Source organism: Octopus sinensis, linkage group LG7 (genome assembly GCF_006345805.1).
Source record: "Octopus sinensis linkage group LG7, ASM634580v1, whole genome shotgun sequence".
NCBI lineage: Eukaryota > Metazoa > Mollusca > Cephalopoda > Octopoda > Octopodidae > Octopus > Octopus sinensis.
The window spans coordinates 17761690-17777477 of record NC_043003.1 but is presented as its reverse complement, the minus strand read 5'-3'; the positions used below and the strand labels follow the sequence as shown (position 1 = coordinate 17777477).

Below are 15788 nucleotides of genomic sequence, written 5' to 3'. Positions count from 1 at the left end.
ATAAAATCTCTGCTTAGAAAAGTATAAGGATTCACTTCCATATACAAAACAAAGAAATTCACCAGGTAAAAGAAACATTAATCAACAACAGGTATACAAACAAATTAAGAAGTAAAGCTACAAATACAATACAGAATATACATCAGATACTGTAACAACTATATAAGCCAAATACATATTAATTATAGAATAGCTATATACATGCTGTGCTTGAGGAGACCTATTGAGTCAAGGACATCAACATCAAAATAAATATCAAATGGAAATTGTAGTAGTGATATCTGTGCCGGTGGCACGTAAAAAGCACCATCCGAACGTAGCCAATGCCAGTGCCACCTTGACTGGCTTCTGTGCTGGTGGCACGTAAAAAGCACCAACTGATCGTGGCCGCTGCCAAGCACCCACTGGCACCTGTGCTGGTGGCATGTAAAAAGCACCCACTACACTCACAGAGTGGTTGGCGTTAGGAAGGGCATCCAGCTGTAAAAACTCTGCCAGATCAGACTGGGCCTGGCGCAGCCTCCTGGCTTCCTAGACCCAGGTCGAACCGTCCAACCCGTGCTAGCACAGAAAACGGACGTTAAACGATGATAATGATGATGATACTCTACATAGGCCTGCTATTGCAGTGTTTACCCTGAGGTAACACCTGTTAAGGATGTGATGTGTTAAGAACGCAATAAATATCAGAGGGAGATAAGAATTCATGCCAGCAGTGATCAGACAACTATTTGCAACATCGGTGAATGTTTAATTCATTGCTACCCATATTAGATGTGATGAATTCTTGTTTGAGCATGTGGCTGGCAGTGAGTATGCTCCATAAAAGAAGACTGAAACGGCCATGATACATCTGGTTTTCTTGCTGGTTACAGCTGGTATGAATTCTCTCTCTCTCTCTCTCTCTCTCTCTGATATTGCGTTTTTAACATTGCAAATCCACAAGAGATGTTATCTCAGGATAATTACAGCAATAACTGGCCTATCAACAGTGTATATACATTATATATGATACACAGATGATTATAATAATTCAATATTATCTCAGTTGCACATACCAGATTTTTATAGAATTGAGACTAAATATAAACCTTATAGAATAGATGAAACAGAAAACATTAAATGTAATACACCAAACCATAAATTGACTCTAATAATGTATGGCAAAAGCACTAACATTTAAAACTGTCTTATTAATAACAAACTACAAGGATGTAAACTCATAAACAATGATTTATAAATCAAATTGCAAGCATAAGAGTTGTAAACTTTGTGATTCAATTAGCCATACACATACAACACTTTTCTGCCACTTCACCATGCATTCACAATAATGTAACACAATACAACACAACACTAAACAAAATTAAATACGGAAACACTTATCAACAATTGTTTCCGTTTTTAATTTTCTTAGGTTATGTCATGCTGGTGATTTCTAAAAAAAATGAAATGGTGCTATACATGATTACTACGGACTAGAAATTTTAAAAACCTTATAATGAGTAAGTAACAAATAATAAAAATTAATTATATGTATTCTATTCATCGTTTTCATTATTCTTTAATTTCAAATTCAAGCTTCTAATCCCACCAAATATTATGAAGAAATGATTATCTCCCTTGTATAAACTGTTGGCTGGGGAACACCATGAATTTTGAACAAGCTCAGATAAAATCTATACATCTCAATATTCTAGAAAATTCCCCATAAATGTAGACAGTAATGGAAGTAACACTGAAAGCACAGCTCAAAGCTAAACTGACCCTCATAAACAAGCTGTGACAGTAACCACCATTTGCTATTGGTTTAATTGCATGTTTATGTGTAAGTAGGTTGCTGTGTAAGATTGTTTACTTTGGATGTGTATCAATGTGACTTAGTGCTATTCAAAAAGACTATGTAATCATGACCCCATTGTGGGATATTTTCACGATTTCTTTTCATGCATTGGCAAAGTGTCTATGTGCAGTAAGTGAAGGAGAAATTGCTATCAGTACTATCCGTAAACATGTGAGGGTTGGAATGCCAACAATGAACACATGAAAGAGATTTGGAGAGAGACAAGAGAAACGAAATCATGCAGGAGCAGCTGTGTGGTAAGTAGCTTGCTCACCAACCACATGGTTCCGGGTTCAGTCCCACTGTGTGGCACCTTGGGTAAGTGTCTTCTACTATAGCCTCAGGCCGACCAAAGCTTTGTGAGTGGATTTGGTAGACGGAAACTGAAAGAAGCCCGTCGTATGTATATATATGTTTGCTTGTGTCTGTGTTTGTCAACTAAAGGCGGTGCTCCAGCATGGCCACAGTCAAACGACTGAAACAAGTAAAAGAAAGAAAGAAAAAAAGAAAGAATTACATCATGCATTGGTGTAATGTATGTTGTCAAGAAAAAGAAAGAGAGAGAGTGTGTGTGTCATCAGTATATGCTACAATGGAGCGTTCAAGGAAGACAGTAGTGGGACAAATCATTTTGTAAACCAGCCCTTTAACATTCAGATTGCTCTGTCAAATGTTGAGACCCCCTTCGGTCATGACTGACCATGGGATTGCACCTACAAAGTTACCCTCCGAGGCACAAGTCCGGGCAAGGTTGTTTATGGAAGACCAGCAGTCGTCCATGCATACCAGCCTCCCCTCTCCATGCCGCCGGTGTTATCCATTCGTCTGTCTTTACATTTCTGAGTTCAAATGCCGGCGAGGTTGACTTTGCCTTTCATCCTTTTGGGGTCGATAAATTAAGTACCAATTGCATACTGGGGTCGATCTAATCGACTGGCCCCCTTCCCCAAAATTTCAGGCCTTGTGCCTAGAGTAGAAAAGAATATAATATAATATAATTTGTATACAATAGTATAATGATATAATTCATGGCATCCCCCAATTCACTACCTTCCTCCCAACGCCTCCTTTTTCTCTACCCCCCACTCCGTGACACCAGCACCCACCTGGACCGTCCCAACACCCACTAGAGGGCAGTAGTGCCTACTTTGAGAACTTATGCTCTTCTTATCCCTTGCAACAGTTACAAATATCTTTAGTGTGGATCTAACAGATGTGAGATTCCACCTCAAGATGTTTCTGAATTGGCAAAAGGCTCCAACAGAATAAACACCAAGCTTGACAAAAAAGGAACTGGGGTCAATTCATTCGACTTAAAATTCAAGGTGGTGCCCCAGCATGGCTGCATTCAAGTGACTCAAACAAATAAAAGTAGATATATCATCATTATCATCATTTAATGTTCACTTTCTATACTGTTATTGGGTCGATGGTTTGACAGCAGAGTCTGTTTTGGCATAGTTTCTATAACTGGATGCTCTTCCTAATGCCAACTACTTTATTTGTGCCATCATCACAAATGAGGGGTTATCAAGCAGCTGACAAGACTGCTGTGATAGGAGATACTTGCCAATGTCCTGTGAAGTGGATTTGAACCTGTGTCCTTGAGATTGCAAAGTAATCATCTTAACCCTTATCACTTATAAATATATATATAGGGGTGGCTGTGTGTTAAATAGCTTGCTTACCAACCACATGGTTTCAGGTTGAGTCCCACTGCGTGGCACCGTCGTCAAGTGTCTTCTACTATAGCCTTGGGCTGACCAAAGCCTTGTGAGTAGATTTGGTAGATGGAAACTGAAAGAAGCTCGTCATATATATATATATATATGTGTATGTATGTGTGTGTGTATGTGTTCATGTGTCTGTGTTTGTCCCCCCCACATTGCTTGACAACCGATGCTGGTGTGTTTATGTTCCCATAACTTAGCGGTTTGGCAAAAGAGACTGATAGAATAAGCATTAGGCTTACAAAGAATAAGTCTTGGGGTCGATTTACTTGACTAAAGGCGATGCTCCAGCATGGCCACAGTCAAATGACTGAAACAAGTAAAAGGGAGAAAGAGGGAGTGTATATATATATATATATGTGTGTGTGTTCTTTAATAGTTTCATCAAAGAAGCAAGAGCAGTACTTTATAGAAAGTTCGAGACTAGTACAGAGGTAGAGAGAGAGAGAGAAAATCGACAGGTCATGGGCTGCTGCACAGGAAACAACAGGTCATGGGCTGCTGCACAGGAAGCAACATGTCAGGATATTGAGTGACCCTGAAACTGGAAACCTGATCTGAATGTTGGCAACAGATGGGACCCATTAAAAATAAGTCTACCTCACATTCACACAGTTTCATGTTCAATTTCCCTTCCCTTTTGATCTTCTACCATATCTTCAGATCAAGAAAAACTTTGTGAGTGAGTTTTTGATAGATAGAAACTGTGTGGAAGCCTACTGAATGTGTAGTAAGAACCTGGACGAGATTCGAACCAGAGTACTCAGATTTTCCCAGTCTAGAACCACAACCTAATACATTTCCATAAATAACTGGTACTTATTTAATTGACCCCGAAAGCATGAAAGGCAAAGTCGACCTTGGTGGAATTTGAACTCAGAACATAGTGGCAGATGAAATGCCTATTTCTTTACTACCCACAAGGGGCTAAACACAGAGAGGACAAACAAGGACAGACAAACGGATTAAGTCAATTATATCGACTCCAGTGAATAACTGGTACTTAATTTATCGACCCCAAAAGGATGAAAGACAAAGTTGACATCGGTGGAATTTGAACTCAGAATGTAAAGACATACAAAATACCTATTTCTATTTCTTTACTACCCACAAGGGGCTAAACACAGAGAGGACAAACAAAGACAGACAAACGCATTAAGTCGATTATATCGACCCCAGTAACTGGTACTTATTTAATCGACCCCGAAAGGATGAAAGGCAAAGTCGATCTCGGCGGAATTTGAACTCAGAACGTAACGGCAGATGAAATACCGCCAAGCATTTCGCCCGGCGCGCTAACGTTTCTGCCAGCTCGCTGCCTAGTGGCACAGTGAAGATTTTTAAGGCATTCCAAACATTCTCTATTTGAGATTCTTCATCAATAAACTCAACCAACACACCAACTCAACCACATATTTACAGACACCAAGAAATCTCTTAATTCAAAACGTCTTATCGCTTTGTTGGTGACCGGCTTGAACTCCCTTCAGAACTCAGAGAAAAATCATACGTACATACATATGTAATCCATTAAAACCCTTTAAGGAAGTGCCACAGCTTAGTCATAATCCAAATGGCTGAATTCAGTAAAAGAATCAAAGAATCTATTCTAAGTGTGGTAATACTGTTGCGCAAACCACATTGTTTAAACAGCTGAGAATCTCTCATGGTCGCTCAGTCTGCTAGACATAACAGCCAGACATCCCTCAACTTAGCCTATATCAACTTTAAGAAAATAAACTATTTATTGAAAAAAGAAATTTAGAAGCATCTGGAAAAAATTACAGGCTATGTGGTAAAAAGCTTACTTCCCAACCACATTGTTCCAGGTTCAACCCCACTGTGTGGCACCTGGGGCAGGTGTTTTCTACTATAACCTCAGGCCGACCTGAACTTTGAGAGTGAATTTGGTAGGTGGAAACTGAAAGAAGCTCCTCATGTATACGTGTGTGTGTGTGTGTGCACGCGTGCGTGTGTATGTTTGTCCACCACCACTACTTGACAACTGGTGTTGATGTGTTTAAATTCCCCGTAACCTAGCGGTTCGGCAAAAGGGACCGGCAGAATAAGTGCCAGACTTTAAAAAAAAAACATAAGTACTGAGGTCGATTTATTCGACAAAAATTCTTCAAGATGTTGCCCCAGCATGGCCACAGTCAAATGACTGAAACAAGTAAAAGAAATAATAAAAGACAGGACGATCACAGCTGAACGGCTTTTAATCATGTCCCATCCATCAGTCAACAGGGGACAAAACAACAATCAACTCACCATGCATTTTTACATGATATATAATTCTTATTTGACAGTTATAAATACACATAAATGATAATGGTTTGTATCATGGTGCTAACTCCTACATACACATCTATTTTTATGCTATATAATAACTAGAATACTAATAAAGTGTGGGTTATCTATATATATAAAACTGAAGTTGTCTGTGTATGGCAGGTTTGGTAGCCTTCAACTAACACTCTGGCAGGTTTGGTAGTCTTCAACTAACACTATCTCCTCGAAGACCCTGCGGCGCAAGTTGACCAAAATTGAGAGTATGATAGAAGAAGGCTTGCTCTTCATTCCGTAGAAGAAAAAATTCAAATCAGACCATGTTAATACCAAAAATTATTTACATCAAAAAGGTGTTTTTTTTCTATGAAAATCCCTATTTTTTAAGATTCTTTGACTGCTGTGTCACCATTTTTTGGTGTATTTCAACCAGAAAAATGTTCACTTAAAGAGAATAACAAGCTACATAATTCGAAATTTTTACTTTTCAAAAATTCCAATTCTAAAGGGTCGAAACAAACCCGAGCAACGCCGGGCAATACTGCTAGTAAATAAATAAAGTTTGATTTGTATTAGTGTAGTCTCGTTGAGAAACTGGACTCCTATGAAGGCCTTATCGTTAACTAACCGGTTTTGATGTTACCTAATAATTTGTCAGGATTCGCTTAGATATATGAATATTTATTTATTCATAACCACAACGTATAATTACTCCAATAACTGCTGTCTGGCTGTCAATCTTGAATTCATTATATGAGTTGTAGACCAACAAGTGTTTACATTTTAATAAGTACCTTATTTACAGTGCAGTCTTAAATATAATGCCACCTCACTTTAAGAACCTAAAAGACCACCTCTCCGACTTTGTTTAAATATAACTTTCTGAAAAACGTATACTTTTAAATGAACGTTTCAAGAAGATTTAGGGTTATATGGAATTTGTTGTAGAAACTTTTATCGGGAGAGTGAAGAAAAGTTTAGGATAATGCACACACCTCGACTTTATTTCTTCATACGTTTTAATGAGATAAGTGAATTATCCACCCTCCCCTTCGTCTTTTATTTTCCACATCAAATTCGATCAAAACCACAATTTACACACACCATCTGAAATGTACAGTTCTGTATTTAAAAGATGAGGAATTATGTACATTATTTACATTTGACGAGTATTTGTCCTCATCTTGTTTAACACAACGTTTCGGCTGATATACCCTCCAGCCTTCATCATGTATCTTGGAGAAATTTCGAACCTGGGTTCTCATTCATAAGGTATTTTTCGCTGTTACTATTATTATTATTATTATTGGTACTACTTAAGAAGAGTGGTCCCGGTGCGCGCACTCGCGTACTCGCGCATCCGCGCTAGATAGTCGTGACCAGTCGATCGTGTTTTTGTGTTTTATTTACTTTGTTTTAAAAGAATTATTTACTTTGTGAAAAAAATTATTTATTTTGTGTTTTATTTACTTTACTAGGTAGTCGTTGTGGGATCGACTAGGCGCGAGTACGCGCACCGGGACCACTCTTCTTATGTAGTACCATTGTTATTATTATTCGGGTCACTACGAACTCGGAATCTTAGGGTTAGTAGCCCACTACGCCATATATCCGCGGGCATATGGCATAGTGGTTAAGGTTCTTAAAGTGAGGTGGCATTATATTTAAGACTGCACTGTAAATGAGGTACTTATTAAAATGTAAACACTTGTTGGTGTACAACCCATATAATGAATTCAAGATTGACAGCCAGACAGCAGTTTTGGGAGTAATTATACTTTGTGGTTGTGAATAAATAAATAGCAAACGGACATATGGCGTAGTGGTTAAGAGCGCGGGCTACTAGCTACAAGATTCCGAGTTCGATTCCAAGCAGTGACCTGAATAACAACAACAACGAAAAATATCTTAGGAGTGAGAACCCAGGTTCCAAATTTCCCCCAAGATACCTGATGAAGTCTTGAGGATACATCAGCCGAAACGTTGTGTTAACAACAAACAAGATGAGGACAAATATCCGTCAAATGTAAATAGTGTACATCTGAAATGTATTTGTAGAAAATTTATTAAAAAAACATCCATTTTTTTAAAAAGGTATGAGGAACAAATTGAAGTATATAAATTATCGAAAACTCCTCTCCACTCTTCCGGAAAAAATATTTTTCACAACAAATTCCGATATAATCTCTAATTTACACCATACAAAATGTATCTCTAGAAAATTTCCTCAAAACAAATATGCATTTTTCAAAAAAAAGTTATAAAGAAACGAAGACGATGGTGAGTGACACACGTCTATAGTTATACCAAATCGATAATATATTTTATTCTCTTTTTTTTATTGATTGTTTTTTCTTTTTCTTTTTTTCTTTCCCTTTTACGATCCCTTTTGATCGAAAACCTACCCCACTTTTTTTCTTTTTTTTTCTCCCTAAAAAGAAAAGCTCTACTTTGTAATCTATTTCTTTACTACCCACAAGGGGCTAAACACGTCCCGTCTGTGTGACTAATAAAGAAACATATATATATATATATATATATGTATATAATATATATATATATACATATATATACACACAACTATCATGTTACCCACGATTCTGACCCGGATGTTTTGTATCAAATTCCTTGCCTTAACAAGAGTAAATATGAGTCCAGTCATACATAAACTAATCGTTTTGAGGAGGGGTAAGCAGATCTTGATGAGACAGGTCGATTCAGTCCACAATTTTCAATACTTAGAGAAAAAAAAAACAACAAAAGCATACGCTATTTACATGAAAATAGTATGATCTTTCAAAATAAAATCTATTTTGTGTTGACAATCTAAAAATGAATGCTTCGTCTATGTATACTAACTGCGACTAGGGACCAATAAGAAGTTAGTTCACTAAGTACATAGGTCTGGAGCCCAGAGAACCAATGAGGGGCCGGTGAATATCTGTTGTTCCCCTTCCTCAAAAGTTAAAGACAACCCCCCACAGTTACCTCTTCATTGCATCATCTTACAAAGGTTATCAAATAAGCAGCTTTTGGGTATATTTTTAGCTTTTTATTACTGGGACCTGCCTATCTTTTCAGTAAAATGAACAAGTGTACTTTCAACCTGGCTGCAGACCAGCGCTAGATTAATAATTAAGCAAAATAAGCACGTGCTCAGGACATCAAGAGAAATGTGTGTGTGTGGTGGGGGTAATCACAGAAATGGTAAATGGTTTACGACACAAAAGAAATCACTTTAAATTTGTTCAAATAATATTCGAAGTGGTTTATATGATCGAAAATGTAATTTTGAAGTGTCCATGGTATCACAGTGAGGCTCTGATCAAAGATTTTACAATTAAAAAGATGTTGAAAACTTTTCAAATGTAAATAAAGTGGAAGTATACAAAATAACTATTTTCTATCTTAATGTTAGTTTTGTTTCGTCTTGAGAAGCAAAAATTCATTTTATGGTTTATTATTGTTAAAATTTTGAATAACATATATATATGGGGCCACCAAAATCTATTAAGTTTTAGGGCCTTGCTGTAGACTAATGATTGAAACGAGTAAAAATAAATAATGAGATATAATAATATGTACATTTAAGTATGACAACGCCTCACTTAAAACAGGTTTAACGTATTTATCAACACTCTTCCGAGACACTTGATTGAAATTTATACCTAACTTACGTTCGATTAGATTTAAATTTAAGTCACATCATACATCCGGAATTGTCTAAATTATGTTCAATAAACCAAAAGCTCCGCATACAAACAAACTTTCATAAAACTATAATTTAGGTACTTTTATTATATTCGTTCATTAATTTTCGTTTCATCGACGGAAAGAGAAAGGTCGGCACATTAAGATCAAAATAGCCAGGATTTTCCTGGAAAGGGTCTTCGGTGTTTAAATCGCAAAATAATAATCCTTTCTATTATAGGTACAAGGCCCGAAATTTTGAGGGAGGAGGCTAGTGATTACATCGACCCTCAGTGCCTAACTGGTACTTATTTCATCGATCTCGAGAGGATGAATTGCTAAGTCGACCTCGTCGGAATTTAAACGTAAAGACGGATGAAATGCCGCTAAGCCTCAAGTCCAGTGTGCTAACGATTCTGCCAGATTGCCACTTGAATTCGCAAAATAATGATAATGATAATGAAGTAAAATAATATATTGTTAATTAAATTGACCCCAAGAGAATGCAAGGTAAAGTTGACCTCGACAGGATACGAGTCCGAGAAATACCTCCGAAAACTTCTCCCGACCCTCAAACGATTCTCCCAATCTACCAGCCATGCATTTAAGTAATATACTATTTTACTTCTTTCAGTCATTTAACTGCGCCCATGCTGGAGCACTGCCTTTAGTCGAGCAAATCGACCCCAGGACTTATTCTATCGGTCTCTCTTGCCGAACAGCTAAGTTACGGGGACGTAAACACACCAGCATCGGTTGTCAAGCGATGTTGGAGGTGGGGACATACACAGACACACAAACACATATATACATATATAGACGGGCATCTTTCAGTTTCCGTCTACCAAATCCACTCACAAGGCTTTGGTCGACCCGAGGCTATAGAAGACACTTGCCCAAAGTGCCACGCAGTGGGACTGAACCCGGGACCATGTGGTTGGTAAGCAAGCTACTTACCACACAGCCACTCCTTCTACAAGAATAACAGGATGGGTGTGCAAATTTAAAATGTCATGTCATGTCACTATCTTTATGACTCCCTCATTGGACGGATTTCACGCCGATTTTGGATCCTACGTTCTCAGACTTCCGAAGAGCACAGCCCCCACCACCTTGTAAAATTTCTCTCGGAGGTCCCACGGGCAACATGTATTTTTAATTAGAATAAGTAAAGTACAACAAATAGGTTTCGATTGAGAAAATATTTGAGTTTGTAGGTGTTAATTCGGGTGGTACAATAGTTTTGCTCGGTTTATTTGAACAATCGATTTTTTCTCAAATAAAATTAGAAAAAAAAAAGAATTAAGTATTAACTATGGTATGTATTTAAAACTATTTTGAGTAATAAGTAATAAATCAATGAAAAGTAGATATACAAAAGTTTCTGTTTAACACCAGGTCAGACCTAACTGAACATCTCTATGATCATAGGCATGCCAAATTTACAATCCCCTTTCATTTCCAGCCAAAGGAGTATTTTAGGACTATATTAACTAATGTTCTCCGTCGAAGGGCATTTGGTGGCTATTTCTAGCAGATCGATGCTTGTCCGTTGACTTATTTATTAAAGATAAACTAGAAATGTTATTGGAAAACACAATCATGTATTTGATAATCAGTGGAAGATCCAGGAATTTTTTGCGGGATGGTGCACAAAAGTTTTTTGGGGGTGTTGCACTCTAGCGGGCAGGTCGGGCAACACCCAGTAGGTCCGGCAACTCCTATACTAGTAATAGTTGACTCATTTCCTCGACTGTTGTCCGAAAACTTTGGTCCCGATTTTTTTGGTGTCGGTTCGGCTAGAAAGGGTGTTGCCCGGGCAACTAAAGCAACACCCCTGCATTCGCTACTGATAATATCTTAAAAGGGTTCAATTGCTAATCCCGCATTGACTCAATATTATGAATATGCAAGGTGGTAAGCAGACAGAAACGTTAGCACGCCAGGCGAAATGCTTAGCAGTATTTCGTCTGTCTTTACCTTTCTGAGTTCAAATTCCGCCGAGGTCGACTTTGCCTTTTGTCCTTTCAAGATCGACAAATTAAGTACCAGTAGCATACTGGGTCGATCTAATCGACTGGCCCCCTCCCTCCCCATAAATTTTGGGTTTTGTGCCTCGAGTAGAAAAGAATATGAGTATGCGCATTGTGATTAGCTTCGCATTTTCCATCCCAATGCAATGCAAGACTCGGATGGCCACAAGTCTTGTGGGAGACATAGAGTGGTCGGTTGTGGAAGCCAAAACATGCAAAATAAATCTCTAAATTTCTTCCAGCCACATGAAGTTTTTCAACTTTTTAAAATCCAAAATGATTACACACACTATATCTATTTTCCCTTATTAAAAAAAAAAAGTGTTAATACAGTTTTGTTCGTGTGAACTCAAACAGAGCCTAATTAAAAATATGTTGGAATAATAAGCGAAAATTACAACTCTGGTTTAATAACGGTGGATTGGTGGAATTGTTTAGGAATCGGACGATAGAAATCCAGTATTTTCCTGAGTTCAAAACCTACCGGTGTCAACTTTGTCTTTTCAGTGTCGTTAAAGACAAGTCAAGAATTAGGGTTGGTTTATAACCTCATAATGCATCCTAAATATGAATAGAATTACAATAATTCTTTCCATTATAGATACAGATCTGGAATTTGAGAGAAGGGACCAGTCGATTACGTCGATCCCAGTTCTGGTACTTTATCGACCGAACCCCAATTATTTCATCTATAATTTGTTGGTAGTAGTTAACAACCCATAAATATTTTGATAAGTAGACAACTTCCAATGACGCAAGCTTGTCACAATATTTATGACAAGATATAGAGTAATACACAATAATATTTGTGTGTGTGTGAGAGAGAGAGAGAAGGATAAATGGCATAATTAGTCACACACACACGAATAAAGTGTGAAAGTGGAAAAGTAGAGTGATTAATAGAAATGGGAGGATATGAAAAGAGAGAAATTTAAACAGAAAGAGAATGAAAGAGAGATCTGATAAAACATTAAATGGATTGAAATTTCATTACGAAATAAATAATTCACTTGAGATAATACAATTGATTTCATAAATAACTCGTTTAATTGAAATTTCTAATACTGATTAAGTAAATGAGTGGTTTCTTTAAAATGTTATTATCGATTGCTTAAACAAATAACTTGCGATAAAAGATCTGGGTGTAAGATTGAGCTTTGAAATAGCTATTCTTAACAGGAAGGAAACGAGAAATTTTAGGGTAAGGGTTACTTCGGTCAAACTGCCCCCAGTACTTGACAAGTGCTTTTGTTTTATTGACCCGGCCGGAGGATATGAAAAGTAAAGTTGAGTTATAAAAATAATGCAAGTTAAATATACGTGTTATTGTTTTTTACGCTTTTAAAAAAACTTTTTGTTCCTTTCCATATATGAAGAGAAAATGACAAATGAAATTGCCAAGCGGGCGTCATTTTAGCCTGAAGGGGTAAAGTGACAGAAGTTAGTGGCTCCTGACTTTTGAGGTCATAATTGTTGTCACTGGAGCAACAAAGAAAATGCCTCCAGCAAGTAATAAGAAGAATGAGAGAAGAAAGGACTACAAACGTAGTTGACTTGATAGCAAAACTTTTTTTCTACTTTCGACGCCCGATTCATAAACGACTGAAAACACCCGAAAGTTTTCTTTTTTCTCAATCGGATTTGTTTTGATTTTTAAAAAAAACTTTCCTGTGTATTTTTTCTAAGAGTAGGGAGCTGATAACTGAAAACAAAAGGATAAGTGAAAGTTTTAAAAAAAAGGGGATATGTTGAAAAGTATTAACTTACTTGGATATATATATATTTTAAATGTCCCTGGACTTGGAAAAAAAAGTATAACAATAATTCGGTGACAAGGAATTTCGAGTAAAACCTGGCAACATTCACTGTTGAAACTAAACAACTTGTTGACAGCTGTGACTTAGCCGCGAGATGTCGCCTCAGTACGTCAACGTCCCGGGTGGGTGCAGACGAAAGAGGAGGTCGCACTTGGGACACAGAAACAAACTATTAAAAAGTTTTCAAACTTTTCCAAAACATATACAACTCAACCAAAATTAATTTTACTTTACGTAATAGAAAGACATTTAATTGCTAAGTCGAATAATATACTACTTAATCATTTATTTTGTCAAAGACTGATTTCCAATAGAGCATATTATATAAACAATCTAATTGATTATGCCATATCGATATATTTTAACACATCTATTTGCGTAATATATTTTACTTTTAAAAAAATCCATATATTTTAGTTTGTTATGTTTTTCTCTCTACGGTTTAACGCTTGGTCCAAATTCTGATAGTTGTAAATAAAACAAACTAACTATACATTCCGTTTAAGCTATATTTGCGATCGATTGATATATCTATATATTCTTTTATATATTTCGTCTCTCTCCTGACCTACTATGAAAATAATTTTCGACGTGACATTAGAAAAATGAAATGGGATTTTCTCTTATTTCCTCATTTATTTATTTCGACTAAGAAACCCGTCTAAAGCTGACAATATACTAGACACTATAATTTACAATCAGGAAGTCTAAACAAGTTTGTTTTACTCCCAGACAGGCTTCAAGTTACAACGACGGTAAAGGCGGCGAGCTGGTAGACACGTTAACGCGTTGGACAAAACGCCGAAGGGCATTTCTTCTGGTTCCATACGATCTCAGTTCAAATTCCGCCGTGGTCGACTTTGCCTTTCATCCATTCAGGATCGACAAAAAAAAAGTGCAAATTAAAAACTGGGATCGATATAATCGACTCGTCTCCTTCCACCAACTTTCAGGCCGTATGCCTATAGTTAAAAGATATTACAGCTGCTGTAGAGTCTCACATATACATAACACAGTGAATTTTGAAAAAACTTTGATTTTATTAAGATTATCCGTGTAGTTAGTGTATAAAAATTCACTCTAGGAGTGTTTAAATCTGAAATAACAAATGTAGTTAATTGAGCTAGCTGAAAAAAAAAAAAAATACAGTAATTGGAGCAGATCTCCCCAACGTGATTTTATTGGAGTTATTTCCCTTGATCTCTTTTTAGGTTTTATTCGCTCCTAGAGGGAATTTTTGTTCACTAATAATATGGGTAATCTTACTTGATTAAAGGTTTCTAAATTATTGTATTATGTACGCAAAACCCTGCCATCATCATCATCGTCATCATTCTTTAATGTTTGTTTTCCATGGTGGTATGGGTAAGCAAGTTTGACCAGAGCTGACAAGCTGGATAACGGCACTAGATTCTAGTTTGATTTGATTTGGCTTCTACGGTTTCTAATGCCAACCACTTTACAGTGTGTGTGTGTGTGGATTTAGAATACAGAATGCTTCTATGATTATACTCCACCACAGCCATATGATCCATATGGCATTCAAGAGGAGGGGGGGTCCACATAAGATTTTGTAGTTAAAATTTATGTGCAATAAATTTGTTATACTTCTACCATACACAAAATATTTTGATTTTTTTTTATACACTTCCTAAAATATAATTATAGGAGTGGCTGTGTGGTAAGTAGCTTGTTTACCAGCCACATGGTTCCGGGTTCAGTCCCACTGCGTGGCACCTTGGGCAAGTGTCTTCTACTATAGCCTCGGGCCAACCAAAACCTTGTGAGTGGACTTGGTAGATGGAAACTGAAAGAAGCCTGTCGTGTATATATATATATATATATATATACATATGTGTGTGTGTTTGTGTTTGTTCGTCCCCCAACCATCGCTTGGCAACTGATGCTGGTGTGTTTACGTCCTCATAACTTAGTGGTTCAGCAAAAGAGTCTGATAGAATAAGTACTAGGCTTACAAAGAATAAGTCCTGGGTTCGATTTATTCAACTAAAAGTGGTACTCCAGCATGGCCACACTCAAATGACTGAAACAAGTAAAAGAATAAAAGAATAGGATTTTTTTAAACATCGAATGGCTATGAGGGTCCACCTGAATAAAATAGGATTCAAAGGGATTCATTTGTAAAAATTGATTGATATAGGTATTTAAGGCACTGAGCAGGTTGAATTGGTAACACAGTGGACAAAATACTCAGTGGTGTTTCTTCTGGTACTTTACCTTCTGAGTTCAAATTCCACTGAATTTAACTTCACTTTCCATCTGTTACGGGTCAATAAAATAAAACACCTGCCAAATATTGGGGCAACATAATTAACTTGTTCCTTCCCATCAGAAATGCTGGCTTTGATCCTTGCAATAGACTGGT

General features: G+C 37.0%; 1 protein-coding gene across 5 annotated transcripts in view; it reads right to left on the bottom strand.

Annotated features, from left to right (window-relative positions):
- LOC115214228 (EF-hand calcium-binding domain-containing protein 4A) overlaps positions 1–13526 on the bottom strand; it is a 168207-nt gene extending 154681 nt beyond the window's left edge. For 2 of the 5 annotated variants that reach the window (XM_029783349.2, XM_029783348.2), the window contains exon 1: positions 13353–13524. The gene's annotated coding sequence lies outside the window, so the exon portion shown is untranslated. Of the gene's footprint in view, positions 1–13352 lie in introns of all 5 variants that reach the window. The other 3 variants (XM_036504578.1, XM_029783347.2, XM_029783350.2) reach the window with 3 other exon arrangements.
- Between the last annotated feature and the right edge of the window lie 2262 nt (positions 13527–15788).